Below are 22,023 nucleotides of genomic sequence, written 5' to 3' on the forward strand. Positions count from 1 at the left end.
TATGATTCATGCATTTACATACATAATCAAATATTTTTTTCAGGAACTATGTTTGTTAGATATGGGAATAAAAGAATCCATTTTTACACATTAAAAGCACTGATAAATGCCAGAAAAAAATAATTAATCAAATACTATACAAATACTTTCTTTAAAGCAAAGCTAACAAATGAAGATCTTTATAAATAATGCTGTCTTGTAAGTCCAAATTTTAAAATTCACTTCTGTCATCGTCTTCATAAACAGTGATATGAAGTTTTCTCCCATTCCTCTATAACACACACATATAGCTTTTAAGGGGGAAAAAAAACCACTTTGTCCAATTATAATTATTAGTATACTCCATCCACATGAAATTATTTGAAGGTAATTTTTTTCTCTTATTTACTGATAGAATCCTCTGATTCCTCTACTGTGTGAACTAGCCATTTTCTTTTTCACATAACTTCTCTTAGACCATACTGGCCATTCAGTTGTTGTTTAAAAAGCAGAGAGAGAGAGAGAGAGAGAGAGAGAGAGAGAGAGAGAGAAGCTTTTAATATCTTTGAGTGCTTTCCCTGACTTACTACAGGTAACTGAATGACCAATATGACTCCATAAACATTTCATCCTGAAGATTTTTGATACTACATTGAGATATAGGGACAGAAAAAGAGAGCAATTTTTTTTTTTTTAAATTTTACATTTTTGGAAAAAGTGTTGAGTTGTTCTTGTTTTGTGTAATCGCCATAAATCATTTTCTCATTAAACATACCTTAGATGTCTAAAAAAAATCATTCCTTCTGAGAGACTGATATCTCATATAATATATTTAATTGTGATACTCTAATGATACTAATGATGCAACTTTGTCACTCTGTCATCTAGTGCATTTTGTTTTTGTTACACCAAATATTTTAGCTCAGTTATATATTTAATAATAGACAAATGCCATCCAAAGTCTTTCCTTTTTAAAAAATAAAATGCAATTAATTCTTTGTTATATAATACAAAATTTATTCACAACTGAGAGTGAGTTTTAAACTACTTATGTAGAAATTGAGATTGTTCATCATTACAAATAATTCCATCTGGCAGGGACTCACAGGAACCACTTCACACCATGACTCTTGATGAGTTGACTGTTCCTAACTGTGACATATCCTTTTATCTTAACTGGAAACCTCAGGAGGTAGGCTGTGCTCATAATTGAAAACATAATTGAAAACAAAATATCGCACAATGTCATTTGGAAAGTCAAAGTTATGATTTTCATATTTACTGTATTGAAGTAAAATTAACCATGAGCCAAAAATATACATGTCAAACTTAGTAGTGTTTCAATAAGCCATGAACAATAGCACTGAGGAAAAAAGATAGTTAAAAATAAATTTCCCTTTTCCATATATTGCATGGCTTGTTCATAAAAAACCTTTTTGTTTCTGAAAGCAACCTGATCTTTTCTCTAGATTTATATTTAGCAACGTTTAAGCATCATTATTTATATCTCTACACTTTTATAGTATAGTCATTCAAAGCACTGGCTCTGAAAAGTCTAACCAAACTGCTGTCGTTTGAATACTATTTCCACCTCTGACTAAATGCATGACCTTGGACAAGAATCATAACATCTTTTTGTTTCTTTTATGTATTTATTTATTTACTTACTTCAGTAGGTTTTGGAGAGAATATTTGTTGTTCGGTCACTTGAATTAGCAAGAAAAAAGCAAGTAATCCCATCAAAAAGTGGGCTAAGGACAAGAATAGCCAATTATCAAAAGAAGAGATACAAATGGTCAACAAACATATGAAAAAATGCTCAACATCGCTAATGATCAGGAAAATGCAAATCAAAACCATAATGTGATACCATCTTTCTCCTGAAAGAATGGCCATAATCAAAATATCAAAAAATAATCTATGTGGGCATGTATGTGGTGAAAGGGAACACTTTTACATGACTGGTGGGAATGTAAACTAGTAAAGCCACTACGAAAAAGAGTTTGGAGATTCCTTGAAGAACTAAAAGTAGAACTACCATTTGATCCAGCAATCCCACTCCTGTGTATCTACCCAGAGAAAAAGAAGTCATTATAAGAAAAAGACAGTTGCATGTACATGTTTGCAGCAGCACAATTTACAATTGCAAAAATATGGAACCAGCCCAAATGTCCATCAATCAGTGACTGGATAAAAACACTGTGGTATATATATTTAACATTGAATACCACTCAGCCAGAAAAAGGAACAAAATAATGGCATTCACGGCAACCTGGATGGAATTAGAGATCATGATTCCAAGTGAAGTAACTCAAGGATGGATAAACCAAACATCGTATGTTTTCACTCACAAGTGGGAGCTAAGTTATGAGGATGCAAAGGCATAAGAATGATACAATGAACTTTGGCTACTCGAGGGAAAGGGTTAGAGTTAGGGTTAGAGCTAAAAGACTATATATTGGGTATAGTGTACACTGTTCAAGTGATGTGTGCACCAAAATCTCAGACATCATTGTATTTCACATTGCATATAAGCAGAATGGGAATAATGATATTAGTTATTTTATAAGATTGCTATGAAAATTATATTACTATTACTTTAGATTAGATTATGTGTGCCAACTGCCTAACAATGTGGTACATTCTAAGTGTATCACAGCCAGAAGTAATGGAGTCACCAATCCCAGCAGTGCAGTGAGTGACCCACTGCAGAAACAACATTCTCTCACCTGCTTCCTCCAACACTGAAGAAATTGAGACAGAATAAACAGAGCAAAGTGTTTGTTACAGATTTGTACCAGTGAAAGGTTCTCAGAAAGCAGGATTAGATCAAAGGCAGCGGTCCGAAATGCTGGTCTGCCTGGGAGAGAACTCCAGAGTATGTAGTGCCCTTTTGAGTTGTCTTGTGTCAGACAAAAATGTCCTGTCCTTTACACCTTACCTTGCCCTGTTACCAGATGCAGGTTGTATCAGGAAAGGCATGACCTCAGGCAAGGTGGCTCCGTGGCACAGATATACCTTGAAGGGGCTGACTGCTACAGCCAGTATTTCCTTGAATGGGGCACAGGTAGCACACCTCTGTGCACACCACACTTCAATCTACTTCCTTTTAAAAATGTGCATATTTTACAAACAATATAAAAAATTCCATAAAAACATGGAACAGTCCTTTGCTCCTCCTTTCCCTACTCCTTAGGAGAAACCATGGTCACTCAGCATTTATTTGTATATTTCCAGATAACTTCATAATATCTTGTCTTATTTAATTATGTTGGTGTTAACTTATTTCCAAATACGGTCACATTCTGAGGTGCTAGAGGTTAGGACTTCAACACACGAATATGATAGTGTTTGGGGGGCATAATTTAGTCTATAACATTCTCATACTAACCCACAGATGGCCTTTAGCAATTCATGAATAGGTTTTGCTGAATAAGTCTTCTTTGCTTATGCGTTAGCACTTGTATTAGTAAGGATTCTCTTAGAGGGACAGAACTAATGGGATATATCTATATCTGTCTATATCTATATCTATCTATGGAGTTTAAGTATTAACTCACATTATCAGAAGGTCCCACAATAGCCAGAGGGAGCTTGAAAGGACAAATAGAAAGGCTGTACTACTTCAGTGAATAGATGAGAACTAAGAAATGTCTCCAGAGAAATGAGTAAGTCTTTTATTAGGTATATAATTTAACTCTTTAGAACATTTTATTGAAACAATTAAAACTATTGCCTACATTTTTTTTAGTAAGTTGGAGATATTTGCGTTAAGATAAACCATGCCAAGACAACATTTATCAGGGAACCAAATGTAATCTTTGCTTTGTTTAATATTCAATTGCCTCAATTCTTAACTTTAGTGTTCTAATATAGATGTGTTTAGCTTTAAAGAAACACACACAGCTTAGAGGAAACCAAACTGGATATTAAATGACAAAAAAAGTTTCATTTATAACTGGCCCTGTAAAGCAAAATAAAATTATTAGCCCCCCAACTAACCAAGTGGACCCTCCTCTAGGCTAAGGGGATCCAAAGAAACCTGAGAAACTAATTCAGGAGATGAGAGAAAGAAGAAAGGGTCAGACATGTCTCATTATACTCTCCTCCCTTTGGAGTTCAGGCACAGCTGACCAGCATTAAAATAGAGATCCTAAGTCCCACAGACTATTCTGTAGCAATAAGATACTATTGTAGCAATAAGATAACAACTCCAACCTGACTCTGATATAACATCACATGACAGATAACAGGTCCTAAAAGGAAATCAAAACATTTTATCCCAAAATACATTTCTTTGACATATTTTGAAACAGTCCTGCACAAAGCTGTCTCTTGAGGGGGGAAATTTGCATTCTGTAGAGAATCTCTTTTCCTTAAGAGGTCTCTCCAGAGAGCCTGATACCTTTGATGAGAAACATTCACATCTATTCTCTCTGAAGCCTTCGACAGGTCAGGGAGGCTTCCACCCTTCCAGCCACCCCCGCCTTATTTTAAGCTGATTTTAACTCTTCAGGCAGAGCTTAACCTTTCCAACCAATTGCCAATCAGGAAATTTTTAAATCTACCTACGACTTGGAAGAGGCACCTCCGACCCCGTACCAGTCCCTCACCCACTGCTTCGAGATGTTCCTCCTTTTTCCTTTCTGGCCTAACCTTAAACGTATTGATTTATGTTTGTGCCTGTAACTTCTGACTTCTGTATAAAATAAATCTGTAACTCAACCACTTCAAGCACACGTTCTCAGTACCACCTGAAACTGTATCAGGAAGGGTTATGATCCTTAACTTTAGCAAAATAAACTTCTAAATTGATTGAGACCTGTCTCAGATAGGTTTTAGTTTATAGTCCCAACAGAAAGAATTCCAAATATGTAAGTTACTGATGATGGAAAAGCAGGCAAAAATAGGGGGAAAATGTTTGCTGTTTTACCTTTAGTTATTTGGATGTCCCTTCCATAAGATGCCTATTTTCAGCAGTAATTTAAGTCAACTGCTTTAATTTCATTCTACAATGAAATATTCAAGGACGATCAAGTGGTTCCCAGATGAATATTTCTGGAAAAAAGTAGCTACCGATCTGTGGGCAGGGAAACATGAAATATTAGTGAGTTTCAGAGCCAGGAAGAGTGAGGGGAAAAGTCACTGAAAGTGACAGATGTCGCCTTCCTCGTAGGTTCTTCTTGTGACACAATATTCACATGAGAGTACATTTGCCCATTTAATTTTTCAGGAAAGAAAATAAATAGAGCAAACCAATAAAAAGTAAATCACCCCTTGCCAAAGAATACTTATAAAGCCAATGGGGCGGTCTCAGTAGATTAGAGAAACAAAGGGAAGCAAAATGGAATGAATAAAATAAAGAGCCGAGAGACTTGAGGAAATAAAACTGGAGGAAATAAAAATAATAAATTCTTAATTAAAATTTAGCCCAGGCAGGGTGGTTCATGCCTGTAATCCCAGCACTTTGGGAGGTCAAGGCAGGCAGATCACTTGAGCCCAGGAGTTTGAGACCAGTCTGAGCAACATGACAAAACCCTGTCTCTACAAAAAAACACAAAAAAATTAGCCAGGCGTGGTAGTACATGCCTGTAGTCCCAGGTACTTGGGAGACTGAGGTGGGAGGATCACTTTTGTCTGGGAGGCAGCGGTTGCAGTGAGCTGAGATCACATCACTACACTCCAGCCTTTGTGACAGAGTGAGACTCTGTCTCAAAATAAATAAATAAATTAAAATAAAATTTAGGTATTAGTGAGTTTTCAACTATTCATAAATTAAATTATTTTTATTATTTATTACGTTGTGATTGTACAATTAGCATAATTTTTTTGAAATGTCTTTATATAATCTATATCTTTTTGAATCCTATTAATTTTTTATAAGAAATGCAACATATAATACAAATACAGTTTTCTGAGCACAGTATTATTTAGTCATTGAAAAGAGATTCTATCATTTGGAGTAATTGGAAACCTTTCCCCAGGAAGAGAATGTGTCACTGAAATGCAAGTCAGTCTAATATCCAAACTTTGTAAAGCCTGTTGGTGAATATCAGGTGATAGTCGTTTCTGTAAGGTGGCCTCATTTCAGCTTCCGATTGGGAGATATGTCCATATGAAACAATATACCCATAAATGGTGGGCGGAAGTTGGATCCAGGTTGGGGGAAAGATAACTAAGATGGATTTTAGTCAAGAAAGTCAGTGGCCTTGAAAGGAAACTGGGGCAGATTTCTAATTCAAAAATTAAGACAGAATTTTTAGTTCATAGAACTAAGCTATCAAAGAAGAGTGTGTGTGTGTGTGTGTGTGTGTGTGTGTGTATGTGTGAAGTGGTTTAAAATTTACAACTGCAAATTTTCAGAATTTGCCCACCGAGTGCAGAAAACCAGCTATGCTGACAGAAAAGGAAATTGGCAGCTGTGATTTTTCTCACTATAAGAAAGTTGCAGGATTCCAGACTAAACTCCATTTCCAAGACCAATCAGATGTTTCCATGTGGAGCTGCACACATTGTTTTCCTTCCTCGGTCAGGAATAGGAATTTTAGGAACTAGGTTTGAGCAGATTAGGCAAGGGATGGACATCCAGTTGGGTGATGTTAAAAATAAAGAGGGAGAAAACAGAAATTAGGGCTCAAAGCTAGGATTTTGAGTTAAAAAATAATACAGTCTGTAATCCCAGCTACTCGGGAACCTGAGGCAGGAGAATCACCTGAACCCGGTAGGCAGAGTTTGCAGTGAGCCGAGATGGTGCCAATGCACTCCAGCCTGGGCGACAGAGCAAGACTCTGTCTCAAAAATAAATAAATAAATAAATAAATAAATAAATAAATAAATAAATAAAATAAAAAAATATATTGAGCACTCATTATGTCTCATCTCCTGGGCAAAGTATTTTGTATCTATTTTTTACTTACTTTTCATAAGCATGCTGTAGGGTAGGTAATATTATTATTTTCATTTAACATACAAGAATATAGAGGCACAAAGAGAATAAATATCATGCTTAATACCATGACTTTTAATTGAAAAATATGTTAGGAAAATTGTCTTCATCAGATTATAGAGTCTATGTCTCTGTAATGACTAGTAGTACTAACCCTTCCAACAGCTACAATTTCACAGCTGTATTTTAGGAAGAAACTGATGGTTATCTTTAGTTGACTTCAGGAGGATAGGTTGGTAAGATAATTTTTTAGCTCTTTTCAACAGCGCACCAGAAAGTAAGCTTTCTTTTTTTTTCTTTTCCGACAGTCTCGCTCTGTCGCCCAGACTGGAGTGGCGTCATCTCAACTCACTGCAACAGTTATGAGCCGCCATGCCCAGCCTATCTTGCCCTATTTATTGTTGATTCTTAAGGCCTCTAAATGAGTTTCTAGAAGAAAAAATTATGAAACTCTTGAAACTTATGGAGTACAATAACAGAAATAGTTTAAGCATGGTTGATTTAAGAGACATGCTGAAAAGCAGAACAGTGTAGTAGAAAGACCTGAGGCTTTAGAATTAGATAGACAGAGTTTTGAATACAAACTTTGATGTTTTCTACTAGCTTGAATACAAGCATGTCAACTCTTGTAAACCTCGGGAACACGTTTGTGTGTGTGTGTGTGTGTGTTTATAATGATTTGTATGATATATATTTTTACTTCATAATTATGTATATGTGAAGCAAATATATATATCATATATAGATATATATCTATATATCATATTATATATATCATATGAAGTAAAAAATTGGTCTGTAACAGAGCCTCATAAAAAATATAAAAGTTTATATTTTAAATCTGACATTCAAGTTTAGCTTTCTTTGGTATGCAACCAATCTATTTGTAATTTATTTTAGTATAAAGCTCAGAATTGAAGTCAAATTATTTTTAAGATTTTAATCTCAAAGGGATATGAAATCAGAGGCATTCAGGCTTGCTTAATTAAAAGACACTTTCAGCTCTATGATTAAAGAAAAGTGTTTCTCACATTACACAATTTACTATATGCACATCAACATCGTGGATTAATGTATTTCCAAAGTATTTATTCAATCTACAAGCATATTTTTCTTTGTAAGTACTTTTAAATTGCTAGATTCAACATCTTTATAATTTCAAAAATCCCAAATGAGAATCAAGTACGATATAATATCATTCATCTCTGTTAAAAGGAAGGGAGTTGGGCAGATTTAGGATATAATTATTCATTAGGAATGTATATAAACCAGGATCAAAGCTTGCTTACTTGCTGAGCTCTCCTCATGCAGAAATCTGAAAACACTTCTACTCTAAACTGTTATTTATGCTTCCAAACGATATTACTTTAACACATACTATGTATGCATCACATAGAGGACTCACTCTGCTAAGCTCCGTGTATATTATCATGCGCATGTGTGTGTGTGTGTTTAAATACACAAGTCGTGGTTTACTTGAGAAATAGAAAAGTTAATCTGCTATTTTAATATAATGTGAAGAAGTATGTAATATAGTTTTTCACCTACATATAGTAGGAACTGTCTGCAAAAACTTTATCAAGTAGTTGTTACATGAGTTGAGTCTTAATGGCTGTGGACGAGTTACTGTGTTACACTTGAACCTTTATTACATCAGTTATATTGGGGAATGGAGAAAAATAAAATTAGGGAGAGAGACTGAAATGAGACCACAAATGGCTTTGTATATTATGCAGGTATTTTAAACAGTATTTTCTAGAAAATGGAGGCCATTAAAGGATTTTTAGGCAAGGAAGTAACAGGACAATATTTTCAGCAATGTGGGAAATGATTGCTGGGAAGGCGAAACAGAAGATGCTAACAGGGAGAATATTGCATTACTACAAGCAAGAGATGATAAGGATGTGAATTAAAACAATGGCATTAAACATGCAGAAATTCAGGTGCAAATATAAGATAAATATTAAAGAAGCCAGTGACCAATTGGTTGTGGGTAATAAAGAGAAGGGAGAAACAGTTCCAGAAGCAAGTGTCTGAATAAAAGAGGTCCTTAACTAAGTTAGGAAATGAAGGATGACTTCTGTATTGAGACGTGTTGTGAATTCATAGTCACCATGAGCTTGATTTGACTCTTGATAATCCACATGGAGATTCAAAGTTGTGTCAATAAACACTAGGTTTAGATATATAGGTGTTGATTTCAATAGTTTAGATGTTGGTTTTTCATATGTATTTTGAGGGTTATATCCATGAATAATTACAGCCTAGGTGAGAGATTAAATATCCAGGACAGATATTGGCTAATAAGAGCAAAAAAACAGAGAATGGAAAGCAGAGAAACATTGTAGGAGCAAATAAAGGGAAACACAGAAAACATGGATTCAACACAGTCTGGTCCAAAGATGAAAGACTTTTTATTAGTTTGGTACCTCCTCTGCAGTTAGTCATAACCTCCTGGTACTTCCAGAATACAACTGAGGTAGAATTATTTTTGAGGTTTATCTGGTTAGTCTTTATTTACCACTTGGAACAGCAGTAATGAGGAAGCTGTTAAGATTTATACAGGTGGCCAGGCAAGGTGGCTGACGCCTGTAATCCCAACACTTTGGGAGGCTGAGGTGGGCGGATCACCTGAGGTTGGGAGTTCAAGACCAGCCTGACCAACATGGAGAAACAGGTGTAGTGGTATGTGCCTGTAATCCCAGCTATTTTGGAGGCTGAGGAAGGAGAATCACTTGAACCTCGGAGGCAGAGGTTGTGGTAAGCTGAGATCACGCCATTGCACTCCAGCCTGGACAACAAGAGCAAAACTCTGTCTCAAAAAAAAAAAAAAAAAGGAAAAAGAAAAGAAAAAAAGAGATTTACATAGGCAGTCCATGCTTTTTAAAAATTAGGCAGATCCTCGTATAACCAATATTTTACTTTCTTTCCGAAGTCTCAAAGCGCCCTGATCTTACCCAGGACTTTCCTTGCATTATAAAAATATAAATGACACAGTATGTTTCTTCTACATGTGTAGAATGTTTACTGATGTAATGTGTATGGGGACATGGTTTAGGAAAACAAGAGCTAGACACACATACATGTAACATGTTGCTGTTATGATCATGGCACTTAATTCAGAGTATTACCTGCTATCTGGGCCCTGTGCTAATTTACAAACATCTACTATTAGTGATCTCTCATTTGTTTTAATTAACCACCTACATGAAACTATATACTCTTGATTTATCTTCATACCAACCTTTCTTTACTATTTTTTCTAGTAAAGATAATACTGTAATTACATAAGTTAACCTTTAACACTATGGACTCGGGCAGAACCTAAATCAATTTCTGCATCTTCAAATTACTAGTAATCCACAATATGGCAATTCATAAAAATTTCTGAAGCTTTACATATTTATGTTGAAATAATGGACATAATATTTCTTTTTGGGGATATTAAAAGAAAATACTGGAATATTGAGGTGCTCAATAAATGATGGTGTGACAATAGTAAATGTCATTATCTGGGATTTAGAAACAGAATATAGACTGGCTGAATATAAGAGAAGACCAAGAATTCCCCTAGAATTGCTAGGACTGTCACTAGCAAGTACTAATTTCAAAGAAGTCTGGAAATTTACATCATTCTTAGAAAAGACCGCATTGGCAAGGGTATCATACATAGGCTTTAAGGATTTTGTTGTTGTTGTTCTTTAAATTTTTGTTCCTGTGCAGATCCTTGCTCCCAAATAATTGTTTTGCTTTAAATTATCTAATTTTTTTCTTAATCAGCCTATTCATATATATTCTGCCAACTGTTCCCAGTATAGCCCATTTATTTATCATCTTTCTACCATGTAAGCAGTCACAAAGATTGGAAAAAAGACTTTTTAAGATAGCAGTGTGACTTACTAGTTATTTAACAAATATCTGTCTTCCACTCTATGCTTTAAGCCCCACAAGGGTATATCAAGTGTCTGTTATACTTAGTCTGTATCCTCACATCCAGAAAAGTGCACTTAGCATGAAGAACACGGTTGGTTGTTAGGCAATACAGCAACTATAGAATTAAATTAAAACATTTTCTTTCCATGCAGATATTTTGCTCATGTCTTCAACAGCAAATGTAGGAATCGTCCCCCAGTTTTCTTCAATTTACCATTAGTCATCATGCTCACTTGACAATGCATCTACAAATAGGCAAAGGGCAAATGTGTGTATATATGAAGTTTTATGTTGTCAAAATCCACTTTTAGATGCAGTTGCCAGTAAATATGTATTTTTAAACACAAAATGTTTCAAATTTCCCATGTTAAAAATTCTAGTGCTAAAATAAGTCAGTGCTAATTTGAAAGGCAAAAGTCCATTATTTGCCTTAGAGACAAAGTAGAAAACACCTTTGGCCGTTAACAGACCAACTCACTTTTTAATAGCAACACTTCACATCAGAAGACATTAGAGCAATGTATTTAAGATGCACAAGGAAAGGAAATATGAACCAAAGATTTTGTATCCATTCAGATTGATATAAAGGTCACGGACAATGTGTTATGAACATGGAAAAGCTCAGGTTCTATGACCATTTTTCTACTAGAACACAAGCTTTAGACAATTGAGAAATCCAAGTACAAGCTTGAATAAACCATCTAATGGCAAGAATTGAACAAATATAGTCATGGAAAAAAGACTAAATCCTATGTATAAAAATTATATACTGTATAAATAATATGTCTTTTGGTACAAAAATAGATATAATAGCACACAATGGTAAAGGGATAAGGACTAGGAATATGCAAAATAAATAAGCATGCTGATTGCCTCATTGTATTCATCAGAAGTTAAAGACTAATATTTTAAACACAAAGTATGGGGATATATGGGAAAGAAGAATGTATTAGGCAATTTATTACAGTTCATAGTAGAAGATCCATATATATCCTATAAAGTACAACTTAAATATATACAACAAAAATAACAAAAAACTTCACTACATTAAAAAAATAAATTTTCCTAAGTAATTAAAAGAGATGATAAATAGAAGTTTCTTGCATGCAAGAAACTTAATATATAAACTAGGCAGTATTACTAGAAATGTAAAAATTTCAGCTCTTTCTTTCCTCCAAATCATATGAGTCAGTTCCTAAAATAAATCTGTTTTTTTATATTTCCCCTATTGGATCTGTTTCTCTGGAGAATGCTTTCTGATAAACACTACATGCTATACATTAAAATCCCTGTTTTCAACTATATAAATTGTAAGTATGAAGTATTCTTTTTTTATTTTTATTTTTCAAGATGAGGTCTTGCTCTGTCACTCGGGCTGGAGTGCAGTGACACAATCACGGCTCACTGCAGCCTCAACTAGGCTCAAGCAATCCTCCCACCTCAGCGTCCTGAGTTGCTAGGACGATAGGCACATGTCACCATGCCTGGATATTGAAATATTCTTGATGAAAAGTGAGCTGAATAGATTAAGTGAGGGACAAGGGACTAGAGAGAAGGACGTGTTAAAAATATTTTACTTTCTGAGACTTAATATTGGTAAATCAGTTGTCTCTGGCCTCTTGTGTTGTGCAGTACTTAAAGCTAGTGAGGCCTCTATGTTTGTTTTGCTTTGATAACCAGTCAACAACTGCTATTTGACGTTTATTTTGGTCTCAGCCTTCAGAAGCCTAAAAAGGTGAACACATAATTTAGTGTCATTTCTGGCATTCCTCAAATTGTACACGACCAAATAATTTGTAGTCTAGTAAACTTCCATTATCTCTTCTAGTCAGTATAAAAATATGAAAAATACAGCTTTAGGTATATCATTTTCACTTATTGTTATTACATAAATCTTCACAACAAATAGATTTAAACATTCCAAATATAACAGGGAAGTAAAAACCTAAATACTAAAGATATTAACGTTACAAAAGTTAAGATAAAAGTATGTATTACCTTTACAAAAATAAAATCTATAATAATGAATGGTTTCTTGAAAGTGCATTGTCTGTATAAAAGCAATTATTTAAAACATTCACACAATCAAATAAACAGAAAAAGATACCAGAGACAGTAAGACTATCAAAAGAGATTGCATTAACTAAATAGCATTAGGAAAAATTTTAATCATATCTCTTATAAGCCAACAAGTGATTATAAAATTAATATAAATCAAAATAATAGAGAGGAAATTATATCTTAATCCTAATATGTGTTTTGGCTACTAACATAATAGCCAGTATTATAGCTATTAAAAAGTAAACTTTGTAAAATACATTTAGCATTAGTTTATTTAAATCCATTTCATTTTCTAAGGAACCCAAAATTTTTTATTTGAAATTTTTCTCACGTGATAGTGTAAATGAACAAGTGAAAGCAAAAAGAATATATACACACACATACTCACATACACACAACCACAGGCACCCCCACACACACAGCCAAAAATCTATACCTGAATATAATGGGAAAGCATCTTTTCAAGTAATGTGCAGAAGCTTTAGTACTTAGGTTGACTTCAATAAAGTTACATAACATCTTTCAAATAAAACTTAACCAGGGGGTAAGTTAGCACCTTATTCAATGATATTTGAAGAGAGTAAGAGTTATAGCTTAATGATTTGGTGGTAACATCACCACTGCCAATTCCCTCTACTGAAAGAAATAGTTTTAAAAAGGAAGCCTTGCTCTTCTTCCCCTACTCACATCAACTGAAAGTAAGAGACCCTTTTAGCAACGCAAATGTTTCCTATAAGAACTATAGTAGCAATTTAACATTTGTATTATATTTTGGAACTACCAAGAAATTATTGTTTCATCCTTAAATAAAATTTTAAGTCTAATTAGATTTGAATGGACAAATATAAAAATATCTTTAAGTGTTACATAAAAGAGGCTTTGTAGTTCATACATTTGTCTAGATTTTAACATGAATCACAAAAATATTAAGGACATTTTTCTAAAATTCAACTATGCTACACTGTACCAAAGCAACAATACAAGCAAGAATGATCATGCTCTGAGTGAAATACATATTGTTTAAAACTGTCCTGCATTTTTGCTAAATTTTATTTATTTTTATTTTATTTTTGAGACAGGGTATAGTTCTGTCACCCAAGCTGGAGTGCAGTGGCCTAATACAGCTCACTGCAACCATGACATCCTGGGCTCAATTCTCCCACCTCAGCCTCCTGAGTAGCTGGGAGCACAGGCCCATGCCACCTGTGCTCTTTTTTTTTTTTTTTTTTTTTTTTTGAGATAGAGTCTCACTCTGCCATCTAGGATGGAGTGCAGTGGCACGATCTTGGCTCACTGCAACCTCTGCCTCCTGGGTTCAAGGGATTATCCTGTCTCAGCCTCCCAAGCAGCTGGCACTCCATGCGCCACCACCACAACCAGCTAATTTTTGTAGTTTTAATAGAGACGGTGTTTCACCATGTTGACCAGGCTTGTCTCAAACTCTTGACCTAAAATGATCCGCCTGTCTCGGCCTCCCAAAGTGCTAGGATTACAGGCATGAGCCACTGTGCCCAGCCCCTGCTCATTTTTTTATTTTGTTTTTTGTAGAGATGTGATCTCGCTGTGTTGCCCAGGCTGGTCTCGAGCTCCTGAGCTCAAGGGATCCACCCACCTTGGCCTTCCAAAGTGCTGGTGCTACAGGAGTAAGCCATTGTGCCCGGGCTGCAAAATTTTAAAAGGAATGATTACAAGGAATTTGAATATAGTTTATAATCAGTATCACTTGTATCAGTCAGAGTTTCCAGAAAAACATAACCAATGGTAAAGGGATGATCGAAATAAAGATAGAGAAAGAGGGAGATAGATAATAGATACACACCGATTTATTTTAAGAAATGGGCTCTTAGAATTGTGAGGTCTGACAAGTTGGAAATCCACAGGGCAGGCTAGCGAGCTGAAAATTCAAGCAAGATTTTTATGTTAAGACTTGAAGCAGAACTCTTTCTTTCCTGGGAAGCCTCACCCTTTGTTTTGTTGTTGTTTGTTTTTGTTTGTTTGTTTGTTTGTTTGAGATGGATTGTCGCTCTGTCACCCAGGCTGGAGTGCAGTGGCGCGATCTCGGCTCACTGCAAGCTCTGCACCTGCCACCAAGCCCGGCTAATTTTTGTTGTTATTGCTGTTGTTGTATTTTTAGTAGAGACCGGATTTCACCGTGTTAACCAGGATGGTCTCGATCTCCTGACCTCGTGATCCGCCTGCCCCAGCCTCCCAAAGTGTTGGGATTGCAGGCATGAGCCACCACGCCCAGCCACCCTTTGTTTGCTCTTAAAGCCTTCAATTGGTTGGATGAGGCCAACCCACATTATGAAGGGCAATCTTTCCTTAAAACTTTCCTTAAAAGCTTATTGCATCTACAAAATACCCTCACAGCAACATCTAGACAGACAGACAATTGAGCACCATATCTTATTCAAGTTGACATACAGATTTAACTGTCCCAAATATGTACATTAATTGCTACAAATCATATTCAAAGAATGGACATAATTTTTGAAGGTACAGATGTTTTGTAATGAACATGTGTTTTTGTGAAACTTAATGTATCTCAGAATTAAAACATTACTGTTACATATATTTTTTTTTAGAGATTACAGATGACTTTAAATAGAAAAAGTGTCTTATTTTTAAGTGTAATAAAAAATTCTTTTTAAAATACAGCTCTCAGAACATAGAAATCTAGATATATTAGAATCTTTACGTTTATACCTATAGCCATTCAATATTCAAGATGGACATATATACTCAAGGAAATATTTTCTTCAAAATTAATATGAGATATGCTCTAAACAACTACATTACTAACAGATAAAATGCCAATTTTAAAATACAAGTCAAAAATTGCTTGTGAATAAAGGATGAATGTACAGATATACAAATGAATTTTTAAAGAATTGTTTCACTGTTTTGTCTGAAGTCATTCACTCATTGCTATGAGGACAATAAGTAATAGTTAAGTATGAAAATATGATAAATAGTAGTACAAGATCTTTTTCAAGGTTGTGATAAAATGTGGTCTAAACTAATCTTGCAACCCTATGCTCATTACCATGTTCTAACTCATCTCTGTAAGAAAAGAAGTTGGAAACAGGCGATTTGATGATATAAAGGAATTTGTTTAAAAAGAGATGTAGCTCTGAAAGAAACTTCCTCTCTTTTACAGAGAGTTCAAATCTGTTATTTTTCTACTTCTGTGTGTCATAAAAGACCAATCGTACTTTCCTCCTCAAACCAAGCAAGAGCTCAGCAAAAGACCCCATTGGAGTAACAGGAAGCATTTGTGGGAAAGGATGAATCTCACTCCTAGATGAATTATAATAAACTGCAGAAACTTGTTTACTACTATCAAGGCAGAGCACACATGGGTTCCTATAGAGTCAAATCATGTAAAAGGAAGTTGCCCTTGTCAATAAGGTGAAGAGAGAAACTGCCTTTCACCAGCAATCTTGCAAAAAGTGAAGAGGGTAGCTGGGCTAGTCCCAACTTAAAAGCATCTGTCACAAAATGACTGCTTATCAGGGAGCAGAGACCTGTGAATAATAATGGTACAGGGCAGTAACTGAGAGTGTGTCCTTAAAAGTGACCAGAGAATGCAGTTCCAAGGTATATTTCAAAAGCCCAGGGGTGGTGGAGGAGGTTTCATGGAGAAGGAGCCAGCAAGTGTTCAAAGCTTCTACAGAGGTGCCCTGAGAAGAAGAAACTAGTGATTGAACTTCTTCAACGGCAGAAGGTATTAGATATTCCTCAGTTGCTAAGAGGGGACCACGCACAGCCTCTACAAAGCCTAATGGCTTTTGTTTCTTTATCTTTAAACATTATCTCCACTCCCCACCACCCTCGAGGAAACAGAAGCAACCTGATAAGTGCCAGAGAGGTAAAAGGGCAAGGTGGGGTAAAAGTACAGATCATGCACTTTTCTCACCGTGAAAACAGAACAACAGGCCTGTTTACTAAAGGGGGAGAAACTTTGGATTGAAAAACGGTCAGCTTACTTTATTATAAAGACAGCTGCATATGATTGTGGCATGCAAATAGATATTTCATTGCTATAAAAATTCATTGTGACTTTCTGTCTCGTTGATCTGTCTAATGTTGACAGTGGAGTGTTGAAGTCTCCCATTATTATTGTATGGGAGTCTAAGTCTCTTTGTAAGTCTCTAAGGACTTGCTTTATGAATCTGGGTGCTCCTGTATTGGGTGCATATATATTTAGGATAGTTAGCTCTTCCTGTTGAATTGATCCTTTTACCATTATGTAATGGCCTTCTTTGTCTCTTTTAATCTTTGATGGTTTAAAGTCTGTTTTATCAGAGACTAACATTGCAACCTCTGCTTTTTTGGATATCCAGGAATAGAACTCAGATCTGCAGCAAGCAGACCTAATAGACATCTATAGAACTCTCCACCCCAAATCAACAGAATATACATTCTTCTCAGCACCACATTGCACTTATTCCAAAATTGACCACATAATTGGAAGTAAAGCACTCCTCAGCAAATGTACAAGAACAGAAATTATAACAAACTGTCTCTCAGACCACAGTGCAATCAAACTAGAACTCAGGACTAAGAAACTCAATCAAAACCGCTCAACTACATGGAAACTGAACAACCTGCTCCTGAATGACTACTGGGTACATAACGAAATGAAGGCAGAAATAAAGATGTTCTTTGAAACCAATGAGAACAAAGATACAACATACCAGAATCTCTGGGACACATTTAAAGCAGTGTGTAGAGGGAAATTTATAGCACTAAATGCCCACAAGAGAAAGCAGGAAAGATCTAAAATTGACACTCTAACATCACAATTAAAAGAACTAGAGAAGCAAGAGCAAACGCACTCAAAACCTAGCAGAAGGCCAGAAATAACTAAGATCAGAGCAGAACTGAAGGAGATAGAGACACAAAAAACCCTCCAAAAAATCAATGAATCCAGGAGTTGGTTTTTTGAAAAGATCAACAAAATTGACAGACCGCTAGCAAGACTAATAAAGAAGAAAAGAGAGAAGAATCAAATAGATGCAATAAAAAATGATAAAGGGGATATCACCACCAACCCCACAGAAATACAAACTACCATTAGAGAATACTATAAACACCTCTACGCAAATAAACTAGAAAATCTAGAAGAAATGGATAATTTCCTGGACACTTACACTCTTCTAAGACTAAACCAGGAAGAAGTTGAATCCCTGAAGAGACCAATAGCAGGCTCTGAAATTGAGGCAATAATTAATAGCCTACCAACCAAAAAAAGTCCAGGACCAGATGGATTTACAGCTGAATTCTACCAGAGGTACAAGGAGGAGTTGGTACCATTCCTTCTGAAACTTTTCCAATCAATAGAAAAAGAGGGAATTCTCCCTAACTCATTTTATGAGGCCAACATCATCCTGATACCAAAGCCTGGCAGAGACACAACCAAAAAGAGAATTTTAGACCAATATCCCTGATGAACATCGATGCAAAAATCCTCAATAAAATACTGGCAAACCGGATTCAGCAGCACATCAAAAAGCTTATCCACCATGATCAAGTGGGCTTCATCCCTGGGATGCAAGGCTGGTTCAACATTCGCAAATCAATAAACATAATCCAGCATATACACAGAACCAAAGACAAGAACCACATGATCATCTCAATAGATGCAGAAAAGGCTTTTGACAAAATTCAACAGCCCTTCATGCTAAACACGCTCAATAAATTTGGTATTGATGGAACGTACCTCAAAATAATAAGAGCTATTTATGACAAACCCACAGCCAATATCATACTGAATGGGCAAAAACTGGAAAAATTCCCTTTGAAAACTGGCACAAGACAGGGATGCCCTCTCTCACCACTCCTATTCAACATAGTGTTGGAAGTTCTGGCTAGGGCAATCAGGCAAGAGAAAGAAATCAAGGGTATTCAGTTAGGAAAAGCAGAAGTCAAATTGTCCCTGTTTGCAGATGACATGATTGTATATTTAGAAAACACCATTGTCTCAGCCCAAAATCTCCTTAAGCTGATAAGCAACTTCAGCAAAGTCTCAGGATACAAAATTAATGTGCAAAAATCACAAGCATTCTTATACACCAGTAACAGACAAACAGAGAGCCAAATCAGGAATGAACTTCCATTCACAATTACTTCAAAGAGAATAAAATACCTAGGAATCCAACTTACAAGGGATGTAAAGGACCTCTTCAAGGAGAACTACAAACCACTGCTCAGTGAAATAAAAGAGGACACAAACAAATGGAAGAACATACCATGCTCATGGATAGGAAGAATCAATATGAAAATGGTCATACTGCCCAAGGTAATTTATAGATTCAATGCCATCCCCATCAAGCTACCAATGAGTTTCTTCACAGAATTGGAAAAAACTGCTTTAAAGTTCATATGGAACCAAAAAAGAGCCCGCATCTCCAAGACAATCCTAAGTCAAAAGAACAAAGCTGGAGGCATCACGCTACCTGACTTCAAACTATACTACAAGGCTACAGTAACCAAAACAGCATGGTACTGGTACCAAAACAGAGATATAGACCAATGGAACAGAACAGAGTCCTCAGAAATAATACCACACATCTACAGCCATCTGATCTTTGACAAACCTGAGAGAAACAAGAAATGGGGAAAGGATTCCCTATTTAATAAATGGTGCTGGGAAAATTGGCTAGCCATAAGTAGAAAGCTGAAACTGGATCCTTTCCTTACTCCTTATACGAAAATTAATTCAAGATGGATTAGAGACTTAAATGTTAGACCTAATACCATAAAAATCCTAGAGGAAAACCTAGGTAGTACCATTCAGGACATAGGCATGGGCAAAGACTTCATGTCTAAAACACCAAAAGCAACGGCAGCAAAAGCTAACATTGACAAATGGGATCTAATTAAACTAAAGAGCTTCTGCACAGCAAAAGAAACTACCATCAGAGTGAACAGGCAACCTACAGAATGGGAGAAAATTTTTGCAATCTACTCATCTGACAAAGGGCTAATATCCAGAACCTACAAAGAACTCAAACAAATTTACAAGAAAAAAACAAACAACCCCATCAAAAAGTGGGCAAAGGATATGAACAGACATTTCTCAAAAGAAGACATTCATACAGCCAACAGACATATGAAAAAATGCTCATCATCACTGGCCATCAGAGAAATGCAAATCAAAACCACAATGAGATACCATCTCACACCAGTTAGAATGGCGATCATTAAAAAGTCAGGAAACAACAGGTGCTGGAGAGGATGTGGAGAAATAGGAACAGTTTTACACTGTTGGTGGGATTGTAAACTAGTTCAACCATGATGGAAAACAGTATGGCGATTCCTCAAGGATCTAGAACTAGATGTACCATATGACCCAGCCATCCCATTACTGGGTATATACCCAAAGGATTATAAATCATGCTGCTGTAAAGACACATACACACGTATGTTCATTGCGGCACTATTCACAATAGCAAAGACTTGGAATCAACCCAAATGTCCATCAGTGACAGATTGGATTAAGAAAATGTGGCACATATACACCATGGAATACTATGCAGCTATAAAAAAGGATGAGTTTGTGTCCTTTGTAGGGACATGGATGCAGCTGGAAACCATCATTCTTAGCAAACTATCACAAGAACAGAAAACCAAACACCGCATGTTCTCACTCATAGGTGGGAACTGAACAATGAGATCACTTGGACTCGGGAAGGGGAACATCACACACCGGGGCCTATCATGGGGAGGGGGGAGGGGGGAGGGATTGCATTGGGAGTTATACCTGATGTAAATGACGAGTTGATGGGTGCTGACGAGTTGATGGGTGCAGCACACCAATATGGCACAAGTATATATATGTAACAAACCTGCACGTTATGCACATGTACCCTAGAACTTAAAGTATAATAATAAAAAATAAAAAATAAAAAATAAAAATTCATGGTGACTTCAACTAAACCACATATATTGTGACTCCGAGCTAATATAATACAAGTAATATTTTGAATAGTTTACTAGGTATATTTTATTCCAGTGGGCACTAAAATACTTAAAAACAGATTATGCTAGCCAGTGGCTCAGTAAGAAGCATATTTATGTTCCTTACACTGACAATAACTTAATATCATCATCTGTGTGTAGAGGATAGATTTTCTTGTTGACCTATTCATGAGGAAACCTGACATACTTGAATATAGTATATAGTTTGATAAAATTTAGAGGTATTGTTTTGTAAGATTTCTATAATTTAAACATGAATAACTCATGTTTTCATCAAAAAGGATACTGCAAACCAAATATCACCAATGTTACTATATTATTGATAGTTAGGCATCTTTCATATCTTCATAAATATACATAATTATACAAATATAAATGGTTAATACCTACTTTCAGTCAGCAATGACTTTATGTTTAATATGAGGTCCTCAATTTAGCAACTTTTTTTCTTGGGAAAAAAAGACAGTAACATTATTTATTCTACTATATATCACCATATGGTTTTTTAAATTTATGTCTGAAAACAAACTTTGGACTCAAATCTGGATCCTCTCACTTTTAATAAGAAGAGTTAAGAGTGCACACTATTGAAATAACCTCAGGAAATCAGGCATAAACTAGGAAATGAAGTTAAATGTATGCTCATCCTAGCTATATAATCTAATATATTAGAATTTCCTTAATAGTGTATGATTTGTAATCAGTGTTTCTCATGGTTTATTACAACTGTGTATGTAATGTATATTTTGATGTCTTGTAGGATTATTAACAATAGTATAATTTTTCTTGTCATTGATTTTGACTAAAGTACACAGAAAAAGACCCGTGCAAAATACATACTTAAAAATTGATAAACAAATACAAATAAAAACATAGACTAGGAAAAAAATATGAATTATAGTCAATAATGTACCTAAAAATACCTAAACAGTATTACAACATATAGAAATATTGATAATATTTTCTTATACTTCTCTATCTAATATAAAATGTCATTTTACTCCTTCCCTTCTTAATATTTCCCAAATTCTTTCTGGCTTTATTCTCATTATCATCAAGTTATTCTCTTCCCTAATGACACACCAAGTCACTCACCATAGCCTACCAACTAATTTCTC

Source organism: Theropithecus gelada, chromosome 6 (genome assembly GCF_003255815.1).
Source record: "Theropithecus gelada isolate Dixy chromosome 6, Tgel_1.0, whole genome shotgun sequence".
Taxonomy (NCBI): Eukaryota; Metazoa; Chordata; class Mammalia; order Primates; family Cercopithecidae; genus Theropithecus; species Theropithecus gelada.